We start from the raw sequence: 27,026 nt of genomic DNA, 5'->3' as shown, positions 1-27,026 counted from the left end.
TCCCCACATTTTCCACTTCCAATATACTCATATCACTGGCAACATGTTGCGGAAAACCCTCTCGAGGAAAACTCGTACTAGTTGTACGCATTTCCTTTATGAACTAAAGCAAGTGACAACCATAGCCTAGGTCCCCATGCGTATGAGCGAGATGGCTCCCCAGAAAAGCGGCGGAGCATGGAGCATCGCGCAAAATAGACAACCACCTTTGTATACATAGCAACCAGTAAAAGTCTGAAAATTAGTAAAAAGCACAGGCAACAGCAACAGACAGCCAGTCAGAAAAGGATTTTCCATCGCAGAACTTGGACGCGGATAATTTTCACTCCCGATTTCGGTCTCGTGTGAATTTTCTTGTCAAGAAAACTACATTTGGAATTTCTATTCTTTGTGAATATCCGAGGGTATCGTTGGCTTCCTGTTGCTAAACGGCATACCAAAGTGTTTGAATTTTCATTCCGCGTTCTCAGCTTAAGGACATTCTTTCGGTTTTAATGCTAGTTTCCATCGAATTTCATCAAAATTCCTGTCGGCCACACTTCTTGTTGGGATAAATGCAAGGATCCCTGACTTAATTATTTCTTTCGGGCTCGTATTCTTTCTCAGAATTTAGATATTCTTCTGCGGTGCCTGAATATAAATATCTTCATTAACTTTAACTTTCTGGAATATTGGAAACAATAGCGTTCCTAGAATTCTGAAATCCTCCAGAATGTCCTTAAGTTGAGTTCGAAAATAAAACACGCGGTCGTGTGAGGAAAAATAATTTTAATGATATTCACGAATAAATTTTATTCGTAACGGCTAAACGCGATAATCTAATGATATTTTTTTTTTGGAATTTTCCGTTGTGGTTTGTGTTTCCTTTAACGTTCTTCATGAATTATTCATCCGCTCAGAGCTACAGGTGTTTTCAGTGTCAAACGGAACAAACCCGAATAAAATTAGAAGGTGATTCCTTGCTCAAAGTGTGTTTAGAGAAGAGATTGTAGTTGATCGTCGTTTAGTGCAGTAAGTATCTTTTTGTTTTAACAAGTTTTAACAATCTCTGGCCGAAATAGATACGTATCTTTTGCTATCTATTACATACCAACATTTACCATTCCCATGAAAAAAGAGTGTGACAAAATTTCAATCTCTAAAAGCGAATCTATAATATAGTCTGCCTTTCGAATCCGCAAAATAATTTATTTGAGTATCTTTTATATAAAATTCGATTAAGATACAAAATTCTTGTAGATCATTAGTTTATGTGAGTACAGAAAAATCAGCCTAAAATTCATAAAACTTCTGTGGAGAGTGATTTTCAACGCCTGCACAGTCCTTCCTCAATTTTTTTTAATTCAATATTATTGCGAAGTTTACTACATATTACTGACAAAACTGGAAAACCAAGAAGGCTCGTCTAATTTCAAATACGATATAAAGCCTTTGGGCGATGGAAGGTGGAAGCCTAAAGAAAGCTAGAATGAATCCTGGTACGAAACTTGAAGGCCGCAATTACGTCATCGCTCCCCGGATTTTTCCTATTCCTCAAGTCAACGATTCAAATGGAGTTCCTTTGTTACCGCATTGCGGCTATGAGAAATTGTAATATCTATAACAAACGCAAAGTATGTCAGCTAACAGTACGTCAAACTTCTAACGCACTGCGTAACAATGAGTGGACCAGTGAAACTCAGGTGATTACGTAAAAAAGTTGACTGACGGTTTCGTCCAGGCAAGAGGCAACTCATCAGACGCAGCCTCACCTCTGCCCTGGGAGCAGCGTGACCAAAAGTAACGACAGATAGTAATCGCTCCGTTTATATATCATATAATCGCAAACACATTATAACTACGAATTATATTGAAGTGAAATCCGTCTTAAAACTCAGACCTAAACCAGACCGGAGTAAATTTTTTCTTGGGGATGCTGGGAGTCCTGAATCCGCACCCGGAAACATAGAATAATTACGAAATCATCTTGTTAAGGATGTTGGGAGTCTTGAGTCCGCACCCACTTGATGACGGACCGGATCACTTTAGAAGTAACTTATGTACTTCCTCTCTTGTGATTCACGGACTCCTCTTTTTGGGGTTAAACACCTAAGTTTTCCAAGTTTTCCAAAAAGTTGACTGGCGGTCAGTCACAAGAGACGAAGTAAGTTGCTTCCCAAGTGGTCCGATCCGTCATCAAGTGGGTACGGGTTCAAGACACCCAGCATCCTCAACAAGATGATTACGTAATTATTCGATGTTTGCACACAAAGTTCTCCCTCATTGTATCATCTCACTCTCTAACCTTAATTTTTTAGTGTGCTCCTGACCTGAATAACCTTCATTCAGAAGACTGCAGAGTCAACTGCTCAAAATTAAAATTGGTAGTCCATTATTTTAAAAGGTTTCTTCAGATATCCCTCCCCCCCAGACAAGTGTGACAAAAAGTATTGAAACCGATGTTTGTATACCGTAATGCGAGCTCGCTCTAGTATTCTTCGTCTTGGGCCCCTTGAAGCATGGCTTCCAATACGCTCGATCCCTAGTCCATTATATTCAACACAGTTCCCCACCACTCGCATTGTTCCTCTTGTGTCACGACCCTGTCTAAACGTTGGTAGGTAAGAATGTAGGTATTTTCATATCTGGCATTCACTCCATACTCTCATCCCATTATGGTTTTCGGAGTAATAAGAGTAGATTCTGGTCAGCCATCTCAAGGTGCGTATAACCAAGCATGCTGCCGGATTTTTAAATATCTACTTTGGTGGTGGTATATTTTTTGGCGTATAGATCCACTTAATTAAAGTTTCATCAACACCATGATCTTTGGCGGCATCACACATTTGGAAAGGCGCACAGCCAAACGCCAGTTCAATTTCCATCCGCGTTGCGTACTCACGCTTCAGAGTTGCATCCCCTATCTTTGAAACCAAAGAATGAACAGCAAACTCACAGAACTTTCCACGTTGGTAAGCAAGTTGGTTTGTTCATTTAGTGTGTGCGACCTAAGTGCTTTCCAACAAATGTGATGCTCAACCAAACTTTTCGGAATTTGAACAGTCATCTTTTCCAGGACTCGGTATGCAGGCTACTTTAACCTTCCACCAAGAGGTAGGCACGCAGTCCCAAAAAAGACATGCTAGAAAAATGTTTCTTAGAAAAATATTCCTTTAGCATTGATGGATAGGTGCCATCCATGCGAGGTGCTTTGAAAGGTTCATGGGGACAGTACCGCAGATCTCATTTTTTCATTGGTAACATTCGCTTTCGCAATGTTTCTGTTCACCTTACAACACTTACGTGTTGAAGGCGTTGAGGGAGCCACCTACTCTCCCTCTTTTACCTATTTGAATCGTTCTCCCGGATGGTGTACCTCTAAGAGGGTCTGCACAGATTCCAGTCTAGAGATCGTGAAAATATCATCGAGTTTTCCAGAAGAGTCCCACTTGGCAGACTTATCCCTTTTAAGGACTCTCCACAGTCTTGAAGTCTCTCTGTCGCCTTCCAATTCCTCACAGTATGCTCTGAAGAAGTCTGGTTTCGAACACTTAACGAGCCTCTCATATTCACGCTGTGACTTGCTGAAGTTTCGCAGTTCATGGTTCCACCAAGACCCCTACTTATCCAATACCACAGATTCTATTAAATCGAACCCATGGCTCTTGCACCAAAAAAGTCCAAACAGGAGGAGGGTTTGGCATACTGCAGGCTAATTTGACCAACCTTTATGTTTTTTTGACATAGTCTAATGGTTAATGGAAAACAGAAAAAAATCAGCTCAAAATTCATAAAAATATATCATTATTCTCTTCTGTGGAGAGTGGTTATTAGCACCTGCACAGCCTGACAAAACTGGCCATCCAAGTAGGCTCCAAATTGAATATAGAGTCTCTGGGTGATTTAAAGTAAGAACCTAAAGAAAAATAATGCATCCTGGTACGAAACTTGAAGGCCGCAATGTGCAATGGAAAACAGTTAAAAGGGTATGCCACGGTCGGCGTTACCATTACACCATACCGCCAGAGACTCAATCCCCTCGTGTTTAATTTCTCTGAGAATAGCTGCGATTGGAGGTGCAGAAGTTCCCATGCCCTCATCCGTGAAGGGTCTCATCTCATCATGCAGATCGTTCGTCTGCTTTTCACTTAACATCTTCACTGGTTTGCGGTGTCCGATTTGCATAGATCTGATCACACAAACTAGAACAAAGTCACTTCCTTTCACGTCTTGGCTTTCCTTTCTTCCGCCTGCTCCGTTAATGGTTTAGTAACTAACAGGTAGGATTTACTCTGTAGCCCCTTCGCCAATGCGAGCTTTCTTACGGGGGTTGCGCCACTGTATGCACATCCTCCGCGCGCAGTTCCTTTGTGATACTGCGATTTGCTCCATCTTGCGTGGGTCAAAGATCATCATTGTTCTTCGCTCTCAAAATGAAGATGGTCCTCTACCGTATCCTGATACAACTGAATTTCACAATATCAAGGAAAAAGTGGATCGCAGCGTGGTGTTACTGAGCTACTTCAAACTCTTTTGGTCCAGTTCGAATACTAAGCTTTGTCCTTTCTGGCATTCATGAACTTTACCCTCGAGTGTCCGAAGTTCATGCCGGGATGATGTTCCCTACCTTCTTTCGAGGGCCGGGTATCTAACATCCGACATATTGTCGTGTGAACTTGAGCCGCCAACAAAACTCAAAGCTGGGATTACCTGCTGGAGCCACTTCAAGGCAGCTTCATGAGTGCACTACAAACAGAAGACATCATCCTGAAAACTGTGATTGTTAAATCTTGGCTTCATTCCAGGCTCCAGCATTTTTTGTCCCACACGGATGCTTCACCTTCTTCCGCAGTGCCTCCTTCTGTCGCCGACATAACGCCTTTCCAAAGTCACGGTGCCCGTGGGTCTTAACTCCATTTCCACGTGATAATCGTTGACGCAACAGTCCATATTGGATCAGGGTTTTGAAGTGGGTTAGAGCACTTCGTTCAAGACCGTAACAGCACACTACGGTACACTGTAGGGGGCCATGTGGTAAGCATTGCGCTCGGCCGAGATTATTACCCTGATTTGACTCAGGTACTTATTCACAGCTGAGTCGACATCCTGTCATGATAACAAATCCCGCTGCCGCCAATAAGTTTTGAACCGTTTGGTTTGAGCGATCCCTAAGTCTACATCTAGTTGATATTGGAACGGATCAAATGGGATTCTTCCTCATTTGTGATCCATGGATACCTTTTTTTGAATTAAATACCCAAAAATTCACTCTGACTCAGTGTCTGAAGAGTTGCCTCTGCCTGGGCGAAACCGGGAATCACTTTTTTGAATTCACGTAAAGTAAGTTTTCCATTGAGTCAGAAATTATGCCTTTTACAGATTTTTCTGTAGAGGGACATGAATTTGGTTAGATATCCGAAATCCACGCCTAGGCCGTCAGCTGATTGCTCATGATCGAGGGTGGATTTGAAATCTGCGACTTCTTACCACCTGGAGAGTTTAAATTCTTAGCTTCCATATTCACGTTTGGACACCCTTAATGGGGTGGGGTTCTCACTAGGCACCTCCCAATTCGGTTCCTGCTAGTCAAATTTTTATGTAAGTCAGCCTCCACATATTTGTAGTTTCAGTAGTGAAATCGCTTTCCAAAAATCAGACTCTCAACCTAAAAGGCAATCATTACCGGCTTCAGCACTTTTCTTATAGATTCAAAGATGCACTCTTCTATCGCCCCCATAATGCTGAGAAGCTTTGATCTATCTTGCAGCATATACTCGCGGAGGACTGTCCCGATTCCCATGGTACCAGGTAACTTCCGGTGAGGCTTCGTGGCAAGAGCCACTTCAGATGAGCCCCTTGCGGACTCGGGTCGGATCAACTTCACTGCTCAAACATTTAGGGATGGCAAGAAAACAGACATGTGAGTCTTTCTGACTTTGACTGCGCCCTCTCTCCCTTTGAATTAAAATATATTGCATTCGAATCTTAACAACTCGATCATCGTTCTGGTTTATACCGAAACTCGTAAAATTGACCAAGTCTTTTTTCTCAGAATGTATAATATATATGGTGAACAGGTCCGCTCTCGTTAGGCCAGAAGCAGATGAAGGTACACCTCGCCGATCTCGTGCTAGGCCGCTAGATCATCGGCGGAGGCGTTTACATTGCCGACGACGCAGCGGGTAGATCACGTCTCCGCTGTTCCGCCACCAGTTGAAACTGCGCGGGTTCAGCAGAGGAACCCGGACCGTGATCCCGCCAAGGTTGTTACCCGGTGAACCTGACGATTCACGGACGCTTTTTGGAGCTTCCCCCTCCTCGGCGAAAGATTTCAGTCTTGAAAAGCAGACCCATTTGGACCCGCTTAGCGCGGCGAGCTTGAAGGATTGCTTCCTTCGTTCCAGGATTTTAAGCGGCCTTTATATGGTGGGTGTAACGGCCTCCGAGGAGCGTCCACCCTGATGAGGATCTGCGAGTATGTCTCGAGGCCCCTGGGGGTGCCGACCTCTGCGTAATGTGTCGGAAATTTTGAGTCACCCGCAGGGTTTAAAACGCGTCCTTGAACAGACGCGGTATGCTGAAGTCGGTTAACCCTGCTCCGATATCCAGAACAGGGTCGACGGAGAGCCACAGATTCGCCCTTCTCCGCGGGGCTGACCGTCAACTCCTCTCGATGGGCTGCGCGAAGGCCGAATAGGACGAAAGGTAAGGACTGCGACCACTACGGATCATCGCGAATCATTAAGGCGGCCTTTAGCGTTCAGTGCCAATCTTCCTGCATCCCATTGAACTGCGGACGGTATGCAGTGTCCTGCAGCGTTTGAAACCAAGAAGATTGCCTAACTCCGAGAAAAGAGTGCGCTCAAACTACGTTCCCTGGTCTATGATGATTACGGTTGATACACCAAAGTGCAGGATCCATTCTCGACAGAGGGCCTCGCTACATAATTGTGCCGTAATGTTAGTCAGCGGTATTGCTTCAGGCTAGCGCGTAAACTTGATGATTATCAGGCAATACTTGTAACCGTACAAGTACCGCAAAAGGCCAATGATGTCGTCGTGGATGGTGTGGAAGCGCTTGATCGACCGAGGAAACACGTCTACTTCCTGTCTTACGTGCCCGTTGATCTTACATTTCTGGCACGCGATACACTGTCTGGCCCAAGAGTTTACGTCTTTGTTCATGGAGGGTCAGAAGTATTTTCCGGTGATTAACCAGTTCACCGTGTAATGCGTGGAATACTTGCTTACAAAAACCGGCCGGAATAAATGGCCTGGGTCCCTTTCGAGGTCTCGCGGAATAAGCACAAGTTTGAGCCGAAAATAGGAAACTCCTCTGGAGTCCGATGTCGTCTTCCTGCATCTCGTCTCATCGACCGCGACGGGGACTGTAACCTCTGAGATTAGTGACAAAGAGTCCGAAACGATGTCGTCTTTTCCAGACACGTATTGGATGTCGGAAGTAAACTGGCTGATGAAGCTTAGTTGCCGAAGTTGCCGAGGAGACGCTTTGTCGAGCTTTTGTTATGTGAATTTGAAGAACCCAAAAGTGTGCAGATAACCGTTTTCGGTGCGTCTTCGGGAACTACAGAGATTTGGTGATACACCTTGGTCAGATCCATGGTCGTGAAAATACGGCAGTTTGTCAAAGAAAGTCAGGGACGATTGGAACAGGGTATCGGTCGGGAATTGTCTGAGCATTCAGACGTCTGTAATCTCCCCAAGGCCTTCATTCGCGTTTGCCTTGGGGACCAAAGGAATTCGAGATGACCAATAGCTATTGGAATGTCTCCAAATACCCTACTCCATGAGATCATTGAACTTTTTCTTTGTAACAACTAGCTTCTGGGGTGATAGGGGATGGACTTTTGAGAAGATCGAAAAAATTGTAACGATAGCTACCATTCAACTTTCCACATCAGAATTTACCTTAACCACTCGGTGCATCGTACTGGTTTATTCTGCAACTCGTGAAATTGGCTTTTTTCTCAGAATGTAGATATGTAATGTAATAAGCTGCAATTAGCTTATAGTAATGAATTGAGGTTTAAACAGTTATTTGCTCAATGCGTGTACAGTTACGGGAGTGACTCGAAACAGATCCTTTCTCGTTGGTGGTCAGAAACAAAAAGAAGTGCATCGCGCTGGTCTCGTGCCAGGCCGCTCGATCTAATTTGGTAGTAACGCGGGGCCATATCTCAGAACGTCTCTCGAAATCAATTTAATGATTCGACATTGTAAACAGTTTTCCAGGATTTCTCCACAAACGGTGATTAGTAGTAGAGCATTGAGTGAAGAATGCATGGTGCTGAAAACCACTAAAATTGCAAGTGGAAAAATGTTTATGAGCCTCACCGTGGAATTATTATTAGGTTGTTGCACATAAAATGGCCGATCAAGTGAAGTTAGTCGTGATTTTGCTGTATTAAACCACCACCAGTTGGCGCTGCTGTTATTGAATATTGAAGTGTAAATACTCCTAAATTTAATCAAGGAGTAATTTCAGTTTTGACCATCGTTGTGATAACAGTGAATAGAAAGGAAAAAAGTTTGGAAAAGAGCCAAGAACGTATACTTTTTCTGCATGAGTTCAAACTAGGTCATAAAGCAGGCGACCAAGAACATTAACAGCGCATGTGGAGCTGATACGGTAAGCGAACGAACCACACGGCGCTGGTTCGAAAAATTCCGGTCAGGCGACGTAAGCCTTCAAAGTGAGCCACGTGGACATCCAGGACCATCGATTGACACGGACGAGCTGCGTTTGCTAGTCGAATCCGACAAACGCCAGTCTGTGAAAGACATTCCCGAGAAACTGGGCGTACACTATTCGACAGTTTCCCGGCACTTGAAAAGGTGAAAAGCGGATATTATGCAACAATCGTCACCGATCAGCACAATGGCTAGATACTGATGAACCACCGAAGCATATGCTGAAACCGAGCCTCCATCCGAAGAAGGTAATGGTGACTGTTTGGTGGTCTACAGCTGGAGTTATCCACTATTCCTTTTTGGCACCTGGAGAAACGACAAAAGCACAAATATACTGTGCCCAACTCGAAGAAATACACCAAAGATTGAGTATTCAACGGCCGAGATTAGTCAACAGAGGTGGTGTGATATTCCTTCACGACAATACACGACTTCATGTATCCAGAACAACGGTTCAAAAGTTGAACGTATTGCAGTATGAGACTTTACCTTATCCACCATATGCACCGGACCTTTCGCCAACCGACTACCACTTTTTTAAGCATTTGGATCACTTTTTGGCGGAAAAGCAATTTAAGAACGAAGAGGCTGTCAAAATTGCCTTCGACGAATTTATCGACACCCGACAGTTGGACTTCTACGAAAGTGGCGTACATGCCCTTGAATCTCGCTGGGAGAAGTGTTTTGAATCAACTGGCACCTATTTTGATAAATAAATTTTTGAAAGCTTTATAGTCATTTTAAATTTTAGTACCAAAACGGCCATTTCATGTGAAACAACCGAATACTTACAGATCTTGTATTTTCTGTTACTTTACTGCATCCATTCAACCCTCAGTTTAGCACCCAAGTAGTTGAAGGAAACAAAAATTATCTATTTGGGCAGGACTATGGAAAACTCCGTTCATTTTGAAATTCCTTGAATGTTGTTTTCTACACCAGAACCAACAAACTGGGCTGAAGGAGAAGTTCAAACTCTTCTTCGATCAATTTCGGTGCTATTGGGATAATGCCAATAAGTTTATTGGATTCATTTGTGCAGATCCGCCAAAATATGGATCGGTTCGCAATTTAGAAAAATTACTATTGCCAGGAAGCTAAAATGGTCATATTCTCATAGAAATTGTTTATGAAATATTTAGAGATTCGTATCTGAACCCGAGGGCGCCATAATCTCTAACATCCCTGTTATCCTCACCTAAAGGAAAATCAATCAATTTGACAGTTCCTTGGCTGGCAATGGATGTGATTTATGCATCTGAATTAGCACCAACTTTTAAGATATATTCATTTAGAATTTTGAGAATTTAATTTTATTATTATCATTCGATTTGGTAAGGACAATATATTCTGATGGAATATAACGAATCCCCACGTTCTTCAATTTTTAGTAATGTAATTTCCATCCATTGACTATTTCGTTAGTTATTTCCTAAAGCTTTAGCTAAACCACCACCAACACCCCGCACCCAATATCGAAATTACTTTTCACGGTTGAAAAATTCCTTGAAGCCATTTCGAAGGAAACCGTCTCCTGAGAAAACCCTAAACGCTCACGTAGTTCTCAAAAAGAATAAACTATACCAGAATTATTGAGGGTTGTTCTCCTTTCCTATGACCCTGGGCAATATAAAACTGCATTGGCTAAGACGCAGATGCCTCAACTATTACCCGTCCTTTTTCTCCTTTTCTCCCTTTTTTGGTCCGCTCGAGTTGAGCAGCTCCAGACTTCGCTTCGGCAAATAGGATCTTCTTGGTTACCGACTTGGCAAAGCACACAATGAATTTCTTATGAGGCTAAACTTCTTTTTCGTCCAATTTGCCAGGAGTGCAGGTATCACGTTTCTGTGTTCTGTTCTTCTTACCTTGAAGCCTTTTAAGTGAATTTCTCAGCTAAGGGACCTTCAAAATGTTTTCCTAGTGCTACCTCGTTACTTATTTTAGTGATGCTTTTCGGAAAAGATGGCGAAACGTAGTGAAAATTATGAGAGGCAATGGAATGAGAAAATTTCGTTCCGGTGATAAATTTTAAGGATTTCAAATTAGTGTCCTATGAGACTATAGAACGGTTTCGAGGCACGATTTTAATTATTGGTTGGTACTTAAAATCGTGGCGGATAATAGTTTCCTGGAGGTATTTGAAAGCCTTGCCGTTCTGGCGCGTACAATAAACTTCAATACAGCCCCAAACAGCATAACGTATATATCCCTTTACCACTAAAAGATTTACTGTAGGTAGATATATACCCGCACATATGTGCATAAAATACAAGAAAAGTTTTCCATATTTTCCTTGAAACTGCAGAGGGTAAGCGTCCTGATTGCGCGACCACCCGTAGTCTGAATTATGATATCTATGCTGAGCTGAGCTCGTATTTTTAAGGTGTGGACCATACCCATTACTATTTTTTCTATTCTTTACTGAACTTTGGATCCCATTTTCGATATTCACTAAATTCAGGAGAAGGTGGTCTTACAATTTATTACTTTAAGGAAAATTTATTTGTGAAGTCATGTGCACTATAGGAATGGATGTACATTTGATTTCCATTGTTTGTGATTACAGCCCTTTTACCTAAGATAAGAAGTTCATGCCAACGCTCTAATTACATGATAACCAGCATGTAATGACAGCACTTTATGTTACCTGTAGAAGTCATACTGAAGCATTAACAATTATGTAATACTAACGTCGATATCAACCAATGTACATATATAATAAAGCTCGCTTCTGCTCATAAAAACCACATATGATGACACACTATTTCCTAGCATCAAATTATAGCAGTCAATTGCAGAACCTATTCTAGCGGAGGACTGCAAATAGTAAATTAGTTACAGATCGATACCATCCTTATATAATGATGAAAATATGACTTTAATGTGTGAACATACCAAGGATACATTAATGTATTCTCACTTCAGCAAGACTGGCATAGCGTCACGTTTATAGTGTGCTCAACATTGATATCTTGAATGAAAGTGTTAAACTTCCACATGACCAACAGAGCGTATGGCGAATGTGATAGGCACTTGCCTTCCGACACGTTATTTCTTCCGAACCGCTCACGTTTTGCTCCTTTTTTCAAATGCAAGTCAAAGGGATAAGCACTCTTTACTCGCATCTTCTTCACTTTGATATAATGAAAAACGCATCCTTTTTTGCTGTAAATTGAAAGAATGGGTTCCAAAGGAATGTACCGGTGTTCGTATTTAACTTTTCCTGAAAGGCTACACTCCTGACCAGATTGTTGGTCTCAGGGAGTGAGGCGTTCGTGGATATATGTAGATAAGAAAGTTCTATTGAATTGGATTATCAACAGTAGAAGAAACCCTTTCTCTAAAAATGTCTAATGACAATAGGCGATTTGGGATGACCAAACAACCCTCCTGAGAGCGAACCCAAAACCTGGAAATTGACGGTGAAGGTCCACCCGCAAATAATGAAGTTAGCCTGGCTCGGGAATGTCGGGGAGTCCTTTGAATACTTCGATCTCTCACGTGACATTATACAAAACTTCACGTGTTTTTAACCAAGGCGTGGGTCTGCACCTGAACCTGAAAATCAAATTAACAAAGGACTTCGCGTGGATCTAGCAAAAGAATACCTCCGCACCCAAGTAGCATGATCGTTTGTTAGATGTGCTGTGAGGCGTGGCCTTCAAGGTTCCCGCCCTACCTTGGCATCCATAGGCCACTTAGCATAGTTTTCTGACCATCGGTAAAACGAGCGCCCAAAGTGGGGCCCGTTTGTAAAGACAAAATGCGCTTCGACGATGGCCAAGAGACCATCCTAAGTGGCCGGCGGGGAGTTATCCCCCAAGAAGGAAAAGTTATCCCAAAACCTAAAAAGAAACAAAAAGAAAATTGGCGAAATTGACAGTGAAGGTACACCTGCAAATAATGAAGTTCCGTTGAAGTGTTCCCTCGCACAGTATTGCATAGATAACACAATGAAAACAAAAAGGATCGCGAGAATTCGATTTTCGCATTGGACGACACAGAATTTAGTTGACTGTCTCCGTATTCCACTTCTCAGAGGCTCGGACGGCATTATCTTTCAACAACCAATCGAATTTCAGGCTATAAAACTTGGAAAAGTTATTCCTCATATTGGAGCAATTAGCTTCAGCTATATTGTTCATCATCCTTTCTACCGGCCCCCGAGAAAACTCGGGCCTGGAGGAGAATCACCCTCTTCTTCTCAGGGTGGAGCAACCTAGAAGTATTTCACAGAAATTCTGCGTTCGAAACCATCTTGCTTAGGCTCACTTCTGAAGTTGCTTGTTTAGAGCTTCCTGATGCTGTTTGCACTGATTTCAGCCAGTGGCTGAATCAGATACTCTTGCCGATCATCTCTGCTTCACCAAATTCGAGATCCACAACGGTGTTCAAGTTTTTTTTGGACGGCTCTCTCCAAAAGTTTCTCTCATGTTAGTTGTGATCATCTGGGTTGTTTTCCCAATTCCGGTAATGGATTTGATATGCCTCCCTAGGATCATAACTCGGACGCTCAGTTCTATTTTGTATGTGGCCCATTCTTTCTTACGTGAACCCCGAAATGGAGGTTAGAGGTAAATCCATGGCCATTACGAAATCACTGCCCCTGTAATCCGAAACGATGATACCATTTGATACTCGCTGACAAAAGCCACAATGATTTCGATGACCTCTTGCCTTGACTACGTTACAGAAAATGGGTTCATTACCCAAATTGAGGATCTGCAATTCGGCTCCTACCAGATACTCTAGTAGTCTTGATTCTCTCGCATTAACGTTGGAAATTCCCTAGCATATGGAGCGGGCGTTAACATCACATGCTGCTACTATCCCCATGCCTTCACTTTCGCATTTTGACTAGCTCTGGGAACTTTACCCACGTCATAAGAGCAGAGCGCCATAGAATCCTCTTATCCTTCTATTGACCCATCACATAGGCCGGTAACCAAGATAGTTTGAAGCGGGATCTATTATTTCTATAGGCATACGACCAATCATCATGTCAGAAATTGAAGTCCCTAATTTTCCCGCCAACAGTCCATGATTCTCGTATGGAGTATACACATGTCTTGGAGCTATTGATCTGACGATTGATAAGTGAAGCCTCCCCTTTACAATGCTTCAAATTTATTTGAGAAATATAACACCCCATCAGATGTATTCAGCGTGGGCTGCACGTCACTATCGATGACTTGAAGAGTCGCAGCCTGTAACGTGACCGTATCAACCCCGTTTTGGAGCACGTACCCTGTTTCTGCCCGAACTTTTTTTAATATCCGGATCAAGAACGCCGATATTTAGTAAAGTTCTCAACTTATTGGCTCTTTTTTCTGCTTTGCTGCCTAACAGCAGTTATTCTGGACACTGGGTTGTTTCAGGATCACCATTACGCTCCTGGAAAATACAGCTTGGAAACCCTCTTCAGAAGGAGTCGTGCATCCCCCCACCCAATGTTGAAGGAGGAGTACCGTATGAGCTGTTTATTCGTATTTTCGTCGGCGGTATAAATTAACCGACTTACAATGAAGCTGAATGCCCTGCAAGGATGCAGTTTTCATAGCTGGCAAAAGTTTCTTCCTAATTTGTTTGCACTGCTGGGTGTCGTAACCAGATGGATTGGAGTTGTCATACAAGACCTATTCATCGGCTAGCCATCGATAGCTTTGACTGCAAAGAGTTGGGATCATCAGAAGACTACAGCCGCTTTGAGTTATCCTTAGCCGCAGGTTCCCCGAACGATCTTTTCCATTCAACATTGGCAGAGCTCAAGGGTGGTGGTTTGCCCGGAGGCTCGAACAATGTGCCGCCAATGACGAGATGGTGGAAGCTGCAGAAATCCACAAACCTTCCAAAATTATGGTTACTTTCGCCGAGACTTCCGATCGCGCTTCCCCACCACAGTCCGAACAAGGTATTATCAGAGACCACCTTGGTATTCAGATCACCCATCACGATCACAATGCCTCCCCTGCATATAATTGCTCGTAGAAAGCATCCTTCTCGACTATATCAGAAGTCTGAAGAAACATAACACTGTGTAATTTTGAAGCTCCTTTACCTGGTCCAAAATATCGCCATCCGAATCTTGTCAGAAACCGGCTACCTGGTGGCGTTAACCGTCAGAGACAACCCGACATGGGATTAATGTTTATTACCACTTGACTTTACAGAGTGCAATAGCGCATTGTCGTAAGAGGGGGAGGAGTACTCTCTAGTGTTTCAACGTTTACTTCACTTAGGCCCAAAACGTTTTCAATAGCTAATAGCCAAAGGTAGTAATCGTGAAGTGAGTTCCTATCCAAAACGTTATTAACGTTGCCGTAGCAGTAAAGTTGCTACTGTACAAATTTCTATCCCTTCTAGTCACCTTTTTCTCCAAGCAGGGAAGACTCTGAGTATTTTCTTAAGCCCCACTTCGTAGGACCGTTCGATGACAGCAAAGATAATATCGCTTATGTTTGGAGGAAGAGTCTACATCTGCAAGTTACTGTGGGTTACGTATCATCAGAGGTGCAACTTCACCAGACGATTCAGAATCAGATTAAAATGTTTCTTCCACATTTTCAACTGCTTATCAGCATGGATGATCTTCTTAACGTCCCATGAACGCAAGTTTTGAAATCTGCTTGCAATTGCGGAAATCCTCTTGTCATGGTATACTCTACACTGCATTTCTCATACTTCAAAGCGTTGTACTTAGCCTCGCTTCCACCCATTAAAAGAACTGTCACCTCCTACGTCTATCGAACCGTTTTCACGTTTCCACAGTTCGTCAGGTCTATCTAGCTCTTTGAATGTAAAGCCAACCACTTTATTCGTCACTGAGATACAGAAAGCGCTCGCCAATTTTACGGGCGCTTCGTATAGACTTTGTCTTATTTTCCAGCAATAAGGTCTTCCAAACTGCTGGAAGATAGGCAGATCCCAATACGAATCGGTTGCCTAGATAAGCGACCATCAGGTAATGGTCCCTTTCGAGTTCGACGTCACCTCTTTTGTTACCTACAGTCAGAAGACAATCCCAAAATCTGTCATTGCAGTCCATGCCCTGACCTTTCGCTCGAATATATACATATTTATTATGTATGTGCCGATGACAAGGCGGTGAAAGTTACATTAGTCTACAAACCTTTAACTGTTATGATTACGTTCACTAAGCCAATGTCTTTCCATCACATAATCGAACAAAGTATCATCAGAGTTTATCTTGGTATTCAGATTTCCCATCACGATCCAAATGTCATCTATGGGAAGCCTCGCCCGGATTGCATGCAATTGCACACATTCTTCTGTATATCGAGAATCTCCGTTGGAGCATTGCACTGCACAATTGTGATACTCCTCAATTTGGACCGGAACTTCAAATCAAGATTCCCTCAAAAACCGGTTCCGCGGTTGAGAGGGCGAGCCTCAGGGTAGTTGTCAATAGTAGTCCGATTTCAGATTTTCAGTTAATACCACTTGACTTTCGAGAGTGCAGGTCCTTCCTGGAGTACCTGTCGTGTAGGCATAATGTCACGGCCCTCTTCGGATACATATTGATTTGGAGACCACAATGGAAACTCCGCCGTGGCTAGCACAGCGGTACTGATTCATACTGAGGGCCGGCTTAGTACTCATACCTGTAGATGGGAGGCCTAATTAAGACCTCTGCCACAACTGAGGAGTACGGTAGTGGGACGAAAAGTTGGCTGCTCCTTGGGGCCGTCTATCAGGTGTTCTTTGTCTTGCAATTAGACCAAAATGTATTCGACACTGTTAGAGATCTCCTCTCAATTTTGATTAAAGTTTTGTTTAGCAGAGCTGGAGTCACCTGGTATTGCAACGGGAGTCCACTATCGGGTTTATGAAGCAGATATTGCATGGCAGACAGAGAATGCGGCGCTTTTTCATGGGATAACTTCGTTTCGGAAGGCTTGTGAAATCGTGTCATCCATGCTCGATTTTAATTGTTCCGATAGCAGGTGAAGTGCCCTGCAATCTGAGGAAAGCCAGTCGCATGGGAAAACGCTTCGTTGGGGAGGCAACCAGCCATACCGCGTTGACAACTGATTCAGAAGAGACATTGAGTGAGATTGTGATCCGTCATGGATTTTTCCTTTGGATCGCGGCATGTGCCTTAAAATTTTCAGCTCCATGCGTGCCGTAATGGCATAATTTTTTTTTGTTCTTCAATTTTCGAGGTACGCGTAAATTTTTGGTATATTCTTCCGAATTTCCCCAATTTAATATTTCAGATTCAGCACTACTAATTTAATGCTTTTGTCAAGTCAACATGAAGTACGAGCACAAATGAACCCAAAAGTACGGCGTGCCAGCGCGTGCCGACAGGACAATTCAGTGGAGGTCCAACTCGGTGCTGATGAAACCACGCAGACAATTTTGACTACTTTTCTTTAGGTTTTAGGATAGCTCTGCCTGATGAATGGTCTTCGGTCAGGTTCCTTACCTGGAAGCTTCAAGTCTTCAGTAGCTTATGTCCCCATAGTGTTATCTGGCACAACAACGAATGAAGAACGGCGTCGGGTCAGATAACTATAGAGAACGCAGAACACTCGAGAGAGAGGGAGGGGAGATAGAAAATCTCCTGGAATCATCCTGGAGTAGATGCTTTCAGAAGGCCATTTCAAGTATTCTAGGGACACATGACACCGTTGCCGAGGAGCAAACGAATCATAAAATTAATTCGATAGCCAAAGGTGGTAGTCGTGAAGTGAGTCGCTATCAATTTCGTTGTTAACGTTTCGGTGGTAATACAATTTCGAAATTTATTGGCTGTTAATCAACGTATTTCAACCCCTTTTATTCACCTTTTACGAAAGGGGAATACATGGGGGAAATATGGTAACTAATAGCGAACATATGGTCAAGAAAAAATGCAAGCCTTTTCCCTAAGGAATATTTTTTGCGGGGTAGGATAAGTGAGTGCATTTACGCACACAGTGTTGGACTCCCGGTTCGTTACGTCGTCGGACTACCAACTAAAAACTTCCCTATCGTCAGAGAGCTAGCCTGGAACCGTTTATCACATTACTTCGGGCTAGTCCCCAAACTCTCCCGCCTTGCGGAGCATTCAAATCAGGCAATTCCTTTCACGAACGGGAGGGAAGAGGAGGAAGGGAACTGTCAGTCGAAAGAACCCCCTGCCATCCGGTTCCTTCAACAGTCAAGCTCTATTTCCTTAGCAACGAGCAGGACCCGAACGTAATGTGCAACAGAGTTCCACCTGTCTGCGCAATGTTGTCTGAAGAGAGATCCCCTATGTTAAAATAGAGCTGCTGACGAACCCCATCCCAAGTTCCACGAGAAAAGAAAGTGTGATGGGCATTGCAAAACACACAATCCGCTTCAAAAATTGGGTCAGCAAATAGTTAATTTCACCATGCTTCCGATTTAGCCAGGTACCTAAGTATTTACGATATACCTGCTTGCTAAGGGCGTCAGCCTATACCTCTGCGCCATGGAGCAGGACAGAGTGCGTTGAACTCATCAGGAAGGGTCGCCGCCTGCTACCCCAATGGTTGCCATTATCCTACTTAACGCCGAAACTTCAGCTGTAGCCCTGTTCGCTGCTGTTTTGATTTGCTCAAAAAAGCTCACCTTTGAGTCAAGAGTCAGCCCGAGGTACTTTTCCGCTGGTTTTGACTCGATTATTGACTATTGAACTATATGAAACGCAGGGTCCGAATTTTTTTTTTTAGTCAGGATGACTACTTCGGTTTTTTCCACTGCAAGGTTGAAACCTTGAGTAGTCATCCATCCACTTACACGTCTCATCAATATGCCCAGTTGGCTTTGCGTCTGTTCTACAGTTCGACCAGGAACAAGCGCCGCGACATCATCTGCATAGCCGAACAGGCGCGCCTCTTCTGACATTCGAGTTTAAGTAGTCTATCATAGGTAGCATTCCAGAGGTCCGGTTCTAGGATAGATCCCTGTGCTACCCTCGACGTGACCCCCATCCTCCTTTGACTCTCTAGTGTTTCATAGAGCAAGGAGCGGTTCCTCAGATAGTCCCTCAATATCCGTAAGAGATAGTTCGGCACGTGGAAAGTATTGTCTAGTGTGCCTAGAATGTCTTTCCATCTTACGGAATTAAAGGCATTTCTGACGTCAAGGGTTATGAGGAGCACCACCCGTCGAGTTCAGCAGCTATGTATCTCCGCTCGTCGAACAGCATCCACGACTTGCATAACAGCTACCGGGGGCGGTACGCGCTGCCGGGGAGATAAATCTCCAGCGGCGCGTACCGCCCCTTTTCAGGCAAGCATTGAATGCGCCGAGCAGTAGGTCTGGCCGGTGTTGGAATACCAGTTTGTATACCTCTGCTGGAATATCATCGGGCCGTGGCACTTTCTTGCTTTTCATAGAAAGGACTACCTGTTCCAACTCTTTTATAGAGGCAAATGGACTGTCTGCGCTCTCCCTGCCGACGTCATCATCCCATACGGGGTGCGCAGGGAATAGTGCCCTTACAATGCGGTCCATCTGCTCGGCCTTAAGTGAACAGGGTTTCCGCAGAGCCCCGATTTTTCGGGTTACCAATTCGCAACCGAGTCCACACGGGTCTCCATTCACCTCGTCTATCAGATCTTGCCAGCAGCGAGCTTTGCTTTTGTTTATTGCACTGCGGAGTCTTCTTTTGGCTGATTTGTAGTCCGTCATGCATTATGCATGCTTCCTGGTGGAGCCTTTGACACTCCTTCCAGAGCTGTGTGATTTCCACTGTCCACCATTACATAGAAGGTTTGCCACGTCTCGATGCCCTCCTGGGGTTCCCTAGGTAACATTGAAACCCATCAAAAGAACGGAAAAGCCCATCAAGCATACATTAGGTGGGGGAACGTACGAAAAGTCTCGAGAAATAAGATAACTATCTGTTTATGGTCCGAATTCCAACGGATTGCTCTCTTGAACTTAGAACCTGAATTGCTGTTTTGACACATAGCCGCACGCAAGCCATCGCTTTCTTAAAGGGTAACATACAGCGATTATCATTTCCAGTACTTCTTGTGAACAATATTGGCATAATCGCATAAATAATTCGGGGGCAACTGCGAAAAGTGGGGTAAGTGTAACTGTATAAATTTTGCGCAAGGCACATCTTTGAAGAAATGATATCGTCATTTCGAATGTCATCACAATTATATCATGTCACTACTCCAACCCAGCGTCTTCGTCTCCATCACCACAAGACGCCGTTCATTGGCTTTTATAATCTTTTCCGAAATGCTCAGGCAAGTTCCTCGGTCTTTCCAGTTTGGGTGCCAACATTTAGCGTTCAGACACGTATTTGTTTTGCTCGGACTAACTTGCTTACGTCCTGATGCTGTCCATGCGTGAAGAACCCTTGCCCATTTCTCAACAGGACCGGGGCCCGTCCCGTCGCGTCGACTGAGGTGGACGCCCTAGCATTTCTCCGAGGCTTGTGACTCAATCCGATCATCATGTTTGTAACGACATTGTAAGCATTTTCTTGGTCGACCTGTCGCGGTCGCGGGGCCTGCCACCGAGAGAGATCAGGTAGGATTTAGCATAGTAGAATAACCCCAACTATACTCTATTTATCTCTTTCCCTGATCTCAGCGTATTATTTTTGTTTTACTGAGGATAGTAAAAAGTACGTTGCCTCAAACCCTCCTCCTTTATCTGAGTTTGACACCAGCATACTATGTTCATAGCATGGCGGAGTTCTTTCAGTGTCCTAAATAAGTATAATCGAAGTAAATCAGGTAAATTTCTTTTTATACTTAGCGCTAGTTAAACCAGGAGCTGAAAAATGTTATTTATCATATTAAGGCTCCTGAGGCGTTAATCTCCAATATGTTTATAAGTTCTTTGAATGGGGCATGGTAATAGCAATCAATTTCTTCGTGACAATGAGAAAATTCCCTGACTCACTCTCCTCACTCACGTCCTGAGCAACTCATAAATTAAACCTCAAGCCTCAACTGCCAGGTCAACGAAATCAATTACAAACTATTCCAAAGGTTTAGTACCACGAAACCATTGACACGGCATCCACCCTGCTTCCACAATTCTAAATTTTTCGACCTCAACAACAATCGATAGGAAACATGATAAGCTCGACGAGTGCTAAGTATTCAGTAGGGTCCTTGCCACTGCTACACAATTGTTCGCTAACAGCTACTTCAGATTTAACAACAGCAAAAGAACGCAAGAATTCATCTCCTCATCTTCTCTGCTACCTTATTGCAGGCTTTTCCATTTCCCATGAAAAGTTTTTCAGGAACGTTAGAGAGCAAAAAAAATATAGAGAAAAACTCACTTTTTCCTCTCAACATTGTGTTGACACTTGGCTTTTGTTGTGATTTTTGTCAGCAACAGGGAGATACCGACGAACAAAAGTCTCCCAACCCCCATTTTCCATTGCCTTCAGTTTTTATTCTGTATACGTATAAATGGAGCTGTAGGAAAATCTCGCCTATATGGCACGAGGAGCTTAACAAAGGTAAGGACAGGGTTTCATGAAAGGAGACGTGTAAACAAAGTAACTCCCACGCGTACAAACTCTTAGTTAGGAGCAAAAATGGAGGGAATACTACGTAAACATATATATGTGTGCATATGAGATATGTAATATTCCAAAAAATAAAAATGATATCCTATTTGTCGGAACATACTCAAGTTTTTCTTTGTACGTAATATGTACGACACGCAATTTACTTTTCTCCCGGAGGCAATAAGATAGTTGCTCGGTAAGGGGGAAATTACAAGCTATTCTGAGTTTTTTTTTCGTAAAACCGTGCAAAAACAAGAATTATCCTTGTACAGTTTTAGCAAATACCGGAATAGTACCTTCCACTTTATGAAAATCGTTTCACCCCCTTTAGCTATTCTGGTTCAAGTAGTACAAAGGGAAACTCAGCCAATAGAAAGGATGTTAAGCTGATTAGGTCAGGAGTTAGCGGCGAATGCAGGAAGCAGATTAAGTATTTCTACAAAGGATCCTTGCAAAAAGCATCTTCCCTAAGGAGATACACAGGTATTTTTTTATAATACCTGCAGCACAGCTTTGAGTTCTGCAAGGTATAACGACAATCATTTTTCAGGATTGTCGGAGAAGATGGCTCACTATTGCAAGTAGTAAATGACGGAGTTAAACGCCTTGGGAAATATTCAGTAGGCATGAAACAAGAATTATGGAAGGCAATTAGCGAACAGCTATAAAACTGACAACCACTACCATAGATCATGCTGGAATTTCAGAAGTGCGCCCTTAAATCTACGTGCGAACTACCATAAAACCGTACTAGAAAAGCTGACAATGAAAGGCATCTTTCGCAAATGAGCACTTACAACCAAAGTGAGTGTCTTTACCTAAAATCATAATTGTCTCAGTGCAATTATATGTAGACAACTTAACGCACATGGGAGAGTATGTAGAATCCCCGAAACCAAAAAGAACTCCTTTCCAAAGATACCTTCTTTGCTATTAAAAGGACTTAAAACTTAATCTGCAAACAACTTGCAGTTCATTTGGAATTCCCTGGTGCCCCCTATTACAACGTCAACCTGTCATAACAATAATCAATATTGTTTGGTTGACCTTCTTTTCTATATTTGAAAAGAATTCGAACTAAATCGATATCGCTCCCTTTGAAAAGTTCAAACGTTCTGTGCCTACAAAGATATCAGCTGATATATGCGACAATGACAGTACAAGCAAGTGGACTATGTAGGTCAATGTTGAAGTTCAATGAAACCACCTTAATCCTATTTTCAGGAGAGTTATGAAAGAATACTTTGCAGATGAATAGTTGCTCTGACAGAGTGTTTACAAAGAAGTACTTTCTTAATGGCACCATAGTCTTGTTTCATCCTACACCTTTGTCAAAGTTCGAAATGGTTGCAAGAAGAAGAGACCCTCGGATGCTACTCCTACCCTTCTTTGACTTGAAAGTTACTCGTACTTTGCTACAGTTGAAATCTGCACTTTCAATTTGCGTGCTTTCTTTGTGACTTCAAATGGATTAAGAGATTTGAATATTGTCTAAAACGTTCCTTCGCGGATTGTGACAATTTAGGTATTGCGTTTTTACCTTATTATCTATTAACCTGGTTGGCAAAAACCAAAGTGTAAGTGGTTGCAAAGACATGCCATCCGACTACTAAGTAAATGCCAGCCTGGAACCGCTTGTCACATTATTCCGGGCTAGCCCACGAGTTCTCCCGTCATGCGGGGTCTTTAAATCGGGGAATTCCTTTCACCAAAGTGGAGGGGAGGGGCTCTTTTTTGAAACGAGGAGAGTCCGAATGGAATGCGTAATACGACTCCACTTGTTAGCGTTCCTCAGCATCTCCTCCACAATGTTGTCTGCAGGGATATTCTCTATATTTAAATTGAGTTGACGAATTCCATCCGACAATAAAAAAGGTGTGGTTGGCGTCGTCCACAACTCCATTGCAAAACACAGTCAGGAGGTTGTGTCTTCTCAATCGTCTGCACCTAAGACTGAAAAACTTCATGCCCAGTTAGGCGTTGCATAAGGAAGTAGTCAGTTATACCATGCTTCCGAGTCAGACACACTACTAAATTGCTAATGAGCCACGCAGTCCATATGCTTTTAGTCTCGTTGCCGGCTTTTCTCCGTTGCGCTTGCATATGGTTTTATGCTCCTTATTACGGCCAGTTCAGAGACAGTGCGGTAAGCAGGCGTCGCAAAGCTTTCCGTCCCTGTACTTTCGCAAGACGCTCTTTTTTTTTACTTTGGGCTAGTCTTCGAACTCTCCCATCTTTCGAAGCCTTCAAATCAGGGAATTCCTTTCACCAACGGGAGGGCGGGAGGTCCGTTCAAAGAACCCCCTGCCATCCGGCTCCTCCATCGGTCGAGCTCTATCTTCTTAGCAACGAGAAGGACCCGAACGTAAAGGAGCAACACGGTTCCACCTGTCTCCAGAGACCATTCAGAATCAGATTAAAATGTTCCTTCGACATTTTCAACTGTTTATCAGCATGGATGATCTTCTTAACGTCCCATGAACGTGAGTTTTGAAATCTGCATGCAATTGGGAATTCCTCTTGTTATGGTATACTCTACACTGCATTTCTCATACTTCAAAATGTTGTACTTAGCCTTGCTTCCACCCGTTAAAAAAACTGTCACCTTCTACGTCTATCGAACCGTTTTCACGTCTCCACAGTTCGTCAGGTCTATGTAGCTCTTTGAATGCAAAGCCAACCACTTTATTCGTCACAGAGATACAGGCAGCGCTCGTCAATTTTACGGGCGCTTCATATAGACTTTGTGTTATTTTCCAGCAATAAGGTCCTCCAAACTGCTCCCAATGCGAATCGGTTGACTAGATAAGCGACCATCAGGTAATGGTCCCTTTCGAGTTCGATGTCACCTCTTTTGTTACCTGTCAGAAGCCAATCCCGAAATCTGTCGTTGCAGCCTATACCCTTTTGCTCGAATATATACATAGTTCCACCTGTCAACATCTCCTCGTCAATGTTGTCTGGAGAGAGATCCCCTGTGTTTAAATAGAGCTGCTGACGAACCCCATCCCACTTTCCACAAGAAAAAAAAGTGTGATGGGCGTCCTCTACAACTCCACTGCAAAACACACAATCTGGAGATCGCACCTTTCCAATCTTGTGCAGGTAAAACTGAAAACGTCCACACCCACTTAAAAATTGGGTATGTAAATAGTCAGTCTCACCATGCTTCCGATTCAGCCACGCACCTAAGTTGCCAATGAGCCGCTCAGTCCATTTGCCTCTAGTTCCATTTTCCCAAGAGAGCTGCCACTTGTCTAGAGTGCGTTGCTGTTCTTCACAAGCAACCACCTCAGTTGGCTTATCTCCCTTACGCTTGTATATGCCTTGACGCTCCTTAGCAAGAAGGGTAACGGAGATCACTTCCACAATCACCATCACGGCCGGTTCAGAGGCAGTGCGGTACGCAGATGCCACTGGCAAAGCTCCCCGTCTCTATACTTGCGCGAGACGTTTACGATATACCTCCTTGCCAAGAGCGTCAGTCCAAACCTCTGCGCCGTAGAGCAGGATAGACTGCGTTGAACTCATCAGGAGACGTCGCCTACTAGACGTAGGACCCCCTATATTTGTCATTAGCCGTCTTAAACCCGAAACTTAATCAGCAGCCTTGTCTGCGGGTGCTTTGATTTGCTCACAAACCCTATCTTTGAGTCAACAGTCAACCCAAGGTACTTCACCGCTGATTTTGAATCGATTCTCGACTCGGCTATCAATATGAAACGCATGGTTGAAATTCTTTTTTTAGTCAGGGTGACTACTTCGGTGTTTTCCAGTAAAAACCGTTGGCAATCATCTTCGGTGTTTTCCAGTGAAACCCGTTGGCAATCATCCTTCCGCTTACTCGTTGCATCAATATGCCAAGTCTGCTTTGCGTCTGTTCGACAGTACGTCCAGTAACAACCACTGCGACATCATCTCTATAGCCGACCAGGTGCGACTCTTCTGGTATTTCGAGTGTAAGAAAGACTATCATGGGAAGAGTTCCAGAGGTTCGGCCCTAGGATAGATCCCTGCGCTAACCCCAACTTGACCTCCATCCCTCTCTGACCCTCTTAGTCTCATAGAGCAGAGAGCGTTTTCGCAAATAATTCCTTAATATCCGTAAGAGATAGCTCGGCACGTGGAAAATATTGTCCAGTATGCCTAGATTGTCTTTCCATCTTACAGAATTAAAGGCATTTCTGACGTCAAGCGTTACAAGGAACAAGGAACACCACCCGTCGAACTACGCGGCTTTATGCCTCCTCTCGATAAATGATATCCATGACTTGCATGACAGCATCAACTGTGGAACTCCCAGCTCTAAAGCCGAACTGCCGTGGTGACAAGTCTCCGGCCAAACGTTTGGCTTCAGTGAGTCTACTTCTGATGAGTTTCTTCAGCATTTTCTCAGCAGTGTCATGCACAGAAAGTGGTCGGAATGAAGATGGCAACTCAGGGTCACCTTTCATTTTGCTGATTAGACAAGCTTTGAATGCACCGAATAGCAGGTCTAGCCGATGTTGGACCACCTGTTTGTATACTTCTGCTGAGGTAGCATCAGATCTTGGTGCCTTCTTGTTCCTCATAGAGAGGACTGCTTTCTTCAACACTTTTTTTTGAGAAAACTGGGCAGCCCTCGGCGCAATTTTCGCTGTCGTTATCTTGCCATACTGGGGGTGCAGGGTATAGTAGCTGCACAGTGCGGTCCATCTACTCGGCCTTAAGTGAGAGAGCCCCGATTTTTCGGGTTACCAATTTCTAACCGACTCCCCCCGGGTCCCTATTAACCTCGTCGACCAAGTTCTGCCACCAGCGAGCTTTGCTCCTAGTTATTGAGCCACGAAGTCTCCTTGGTACATGCTTCCTCCCAGTCATTTGAATGTTATATCAAGCGACAGAGCTTGTAACACTTCTTCCGAAGCGCAGCAATTTTCGCTATCCACCAATACATAGAAGGCTTGCCTGGGCATGGAAGCTCCGCAGGCCATCATTATCAGGTTCATAACTAAATTTACGACAGTGTCAACTACAGCGCCACCACCCGCAGGAGTAGTTTCCAGTGACGACATATTGCCCCACCTGGTCCAAGAGTTTCGACAAACCTCCCGGTGCTCACCTTCGCGGAAAATGTTTCTTTCGCAACCTGCGCATCATTGTGGTGAATCCTACTACTCTTGCTCTAGCCGTCATTTCGAAAATTTGTTTCCTTTTGAAGTGAGGGTGATTTTTGTCCTATTTAAGTGCCCTGGCATTGAAATCACCCCCGACCAGGATACGCCCCCCTGTGACCAAGATAGCGTCCTCCAGAGCATCAAGCCTGCATCGAAAGTCCATCATCATCTCATTCGGTGTTAGATAGACACTAAAGAACATTACACCTAAAAATCGAATCCCGGCAAAGCCGTCCGCTCGGCCTTGCACAACGACTTTAAGCCGGGTGCCGTCCCGAACCTAAATGGGGAGCGGTACCTGACATATTGGGGTGCCATGAAGCTGGGTACTGTTCAGTGGTGGGCACTAGATCAGCTTAGTTCTCCACAGCGAACTGCTCTAGCAGCTCATGAGAATGCGGATCATGTTGACCCCGTCTTAGCTCTCTTCAGTTCTGCTCTGAAGACTGGACACAAGCCGAGTCCGCAGTGTTCACAACCCTCTCATTGCACCCGCCATGATCCCTGCATAGAAAGCTACTCTCCTTTTCATTCCAAATGTTCAGTTTATGGCCTGCCTGACCGCATCTGCGGCACGCTGCCCCTCGGGCAGATTCGCTTAATTCCCTTAGTTTTACGCAAAGGTTTTTCTGATGAGGCGGCATGTTGTTACCTCT

General features: G+C 43.8%; 1 protein-coding gene across 4 annotated transcripts in view; it reads left to right on the top strand.

The window, feature by feature from the left end:
- The first annotated feature begins 248 nt into the window (after positions 1 to 248).
- The window catches only part of LOC119655119 (calbindin-32), a 356,244-nt gene continuing 329,466 nt past the window's right edge, over positions 249 to 27,026 (top strand). For 2 of the 4 annotated variants that reach the window (XM_038060846.1, XM_038060842.1), the window contains exons 1-2: positions 249 to 404; positions 900 to 1,011. The gene's annotated coding sequence lies outside the window, so the exon portion shown is untranslated. Of the gene's footprint in view, positions 442 to 899; positions 1,012 to 27,026 lie in introns of all 4 variants that reach the window. The other 2 variants (XM_038060844.1, XM_038060845.1) reach the window with 2 other exon arrangements.

This window comes from Hermetia illucens, chromosome 4, assembly GCF_905115235.1.
Source record: "Hermetia illucens chromosome 4, iHerIll2.2.curated.20191125, whole genome shotgun sequence".
NCBI lineage: Eukaryota > Metazoa > Arthropoda > Insecta > Diptera > Stratiomyidae > Hermetia > Hermetia illucens.
This window is presented reverse-complemented; position numbering and strand designations above follow the sequence as displayed.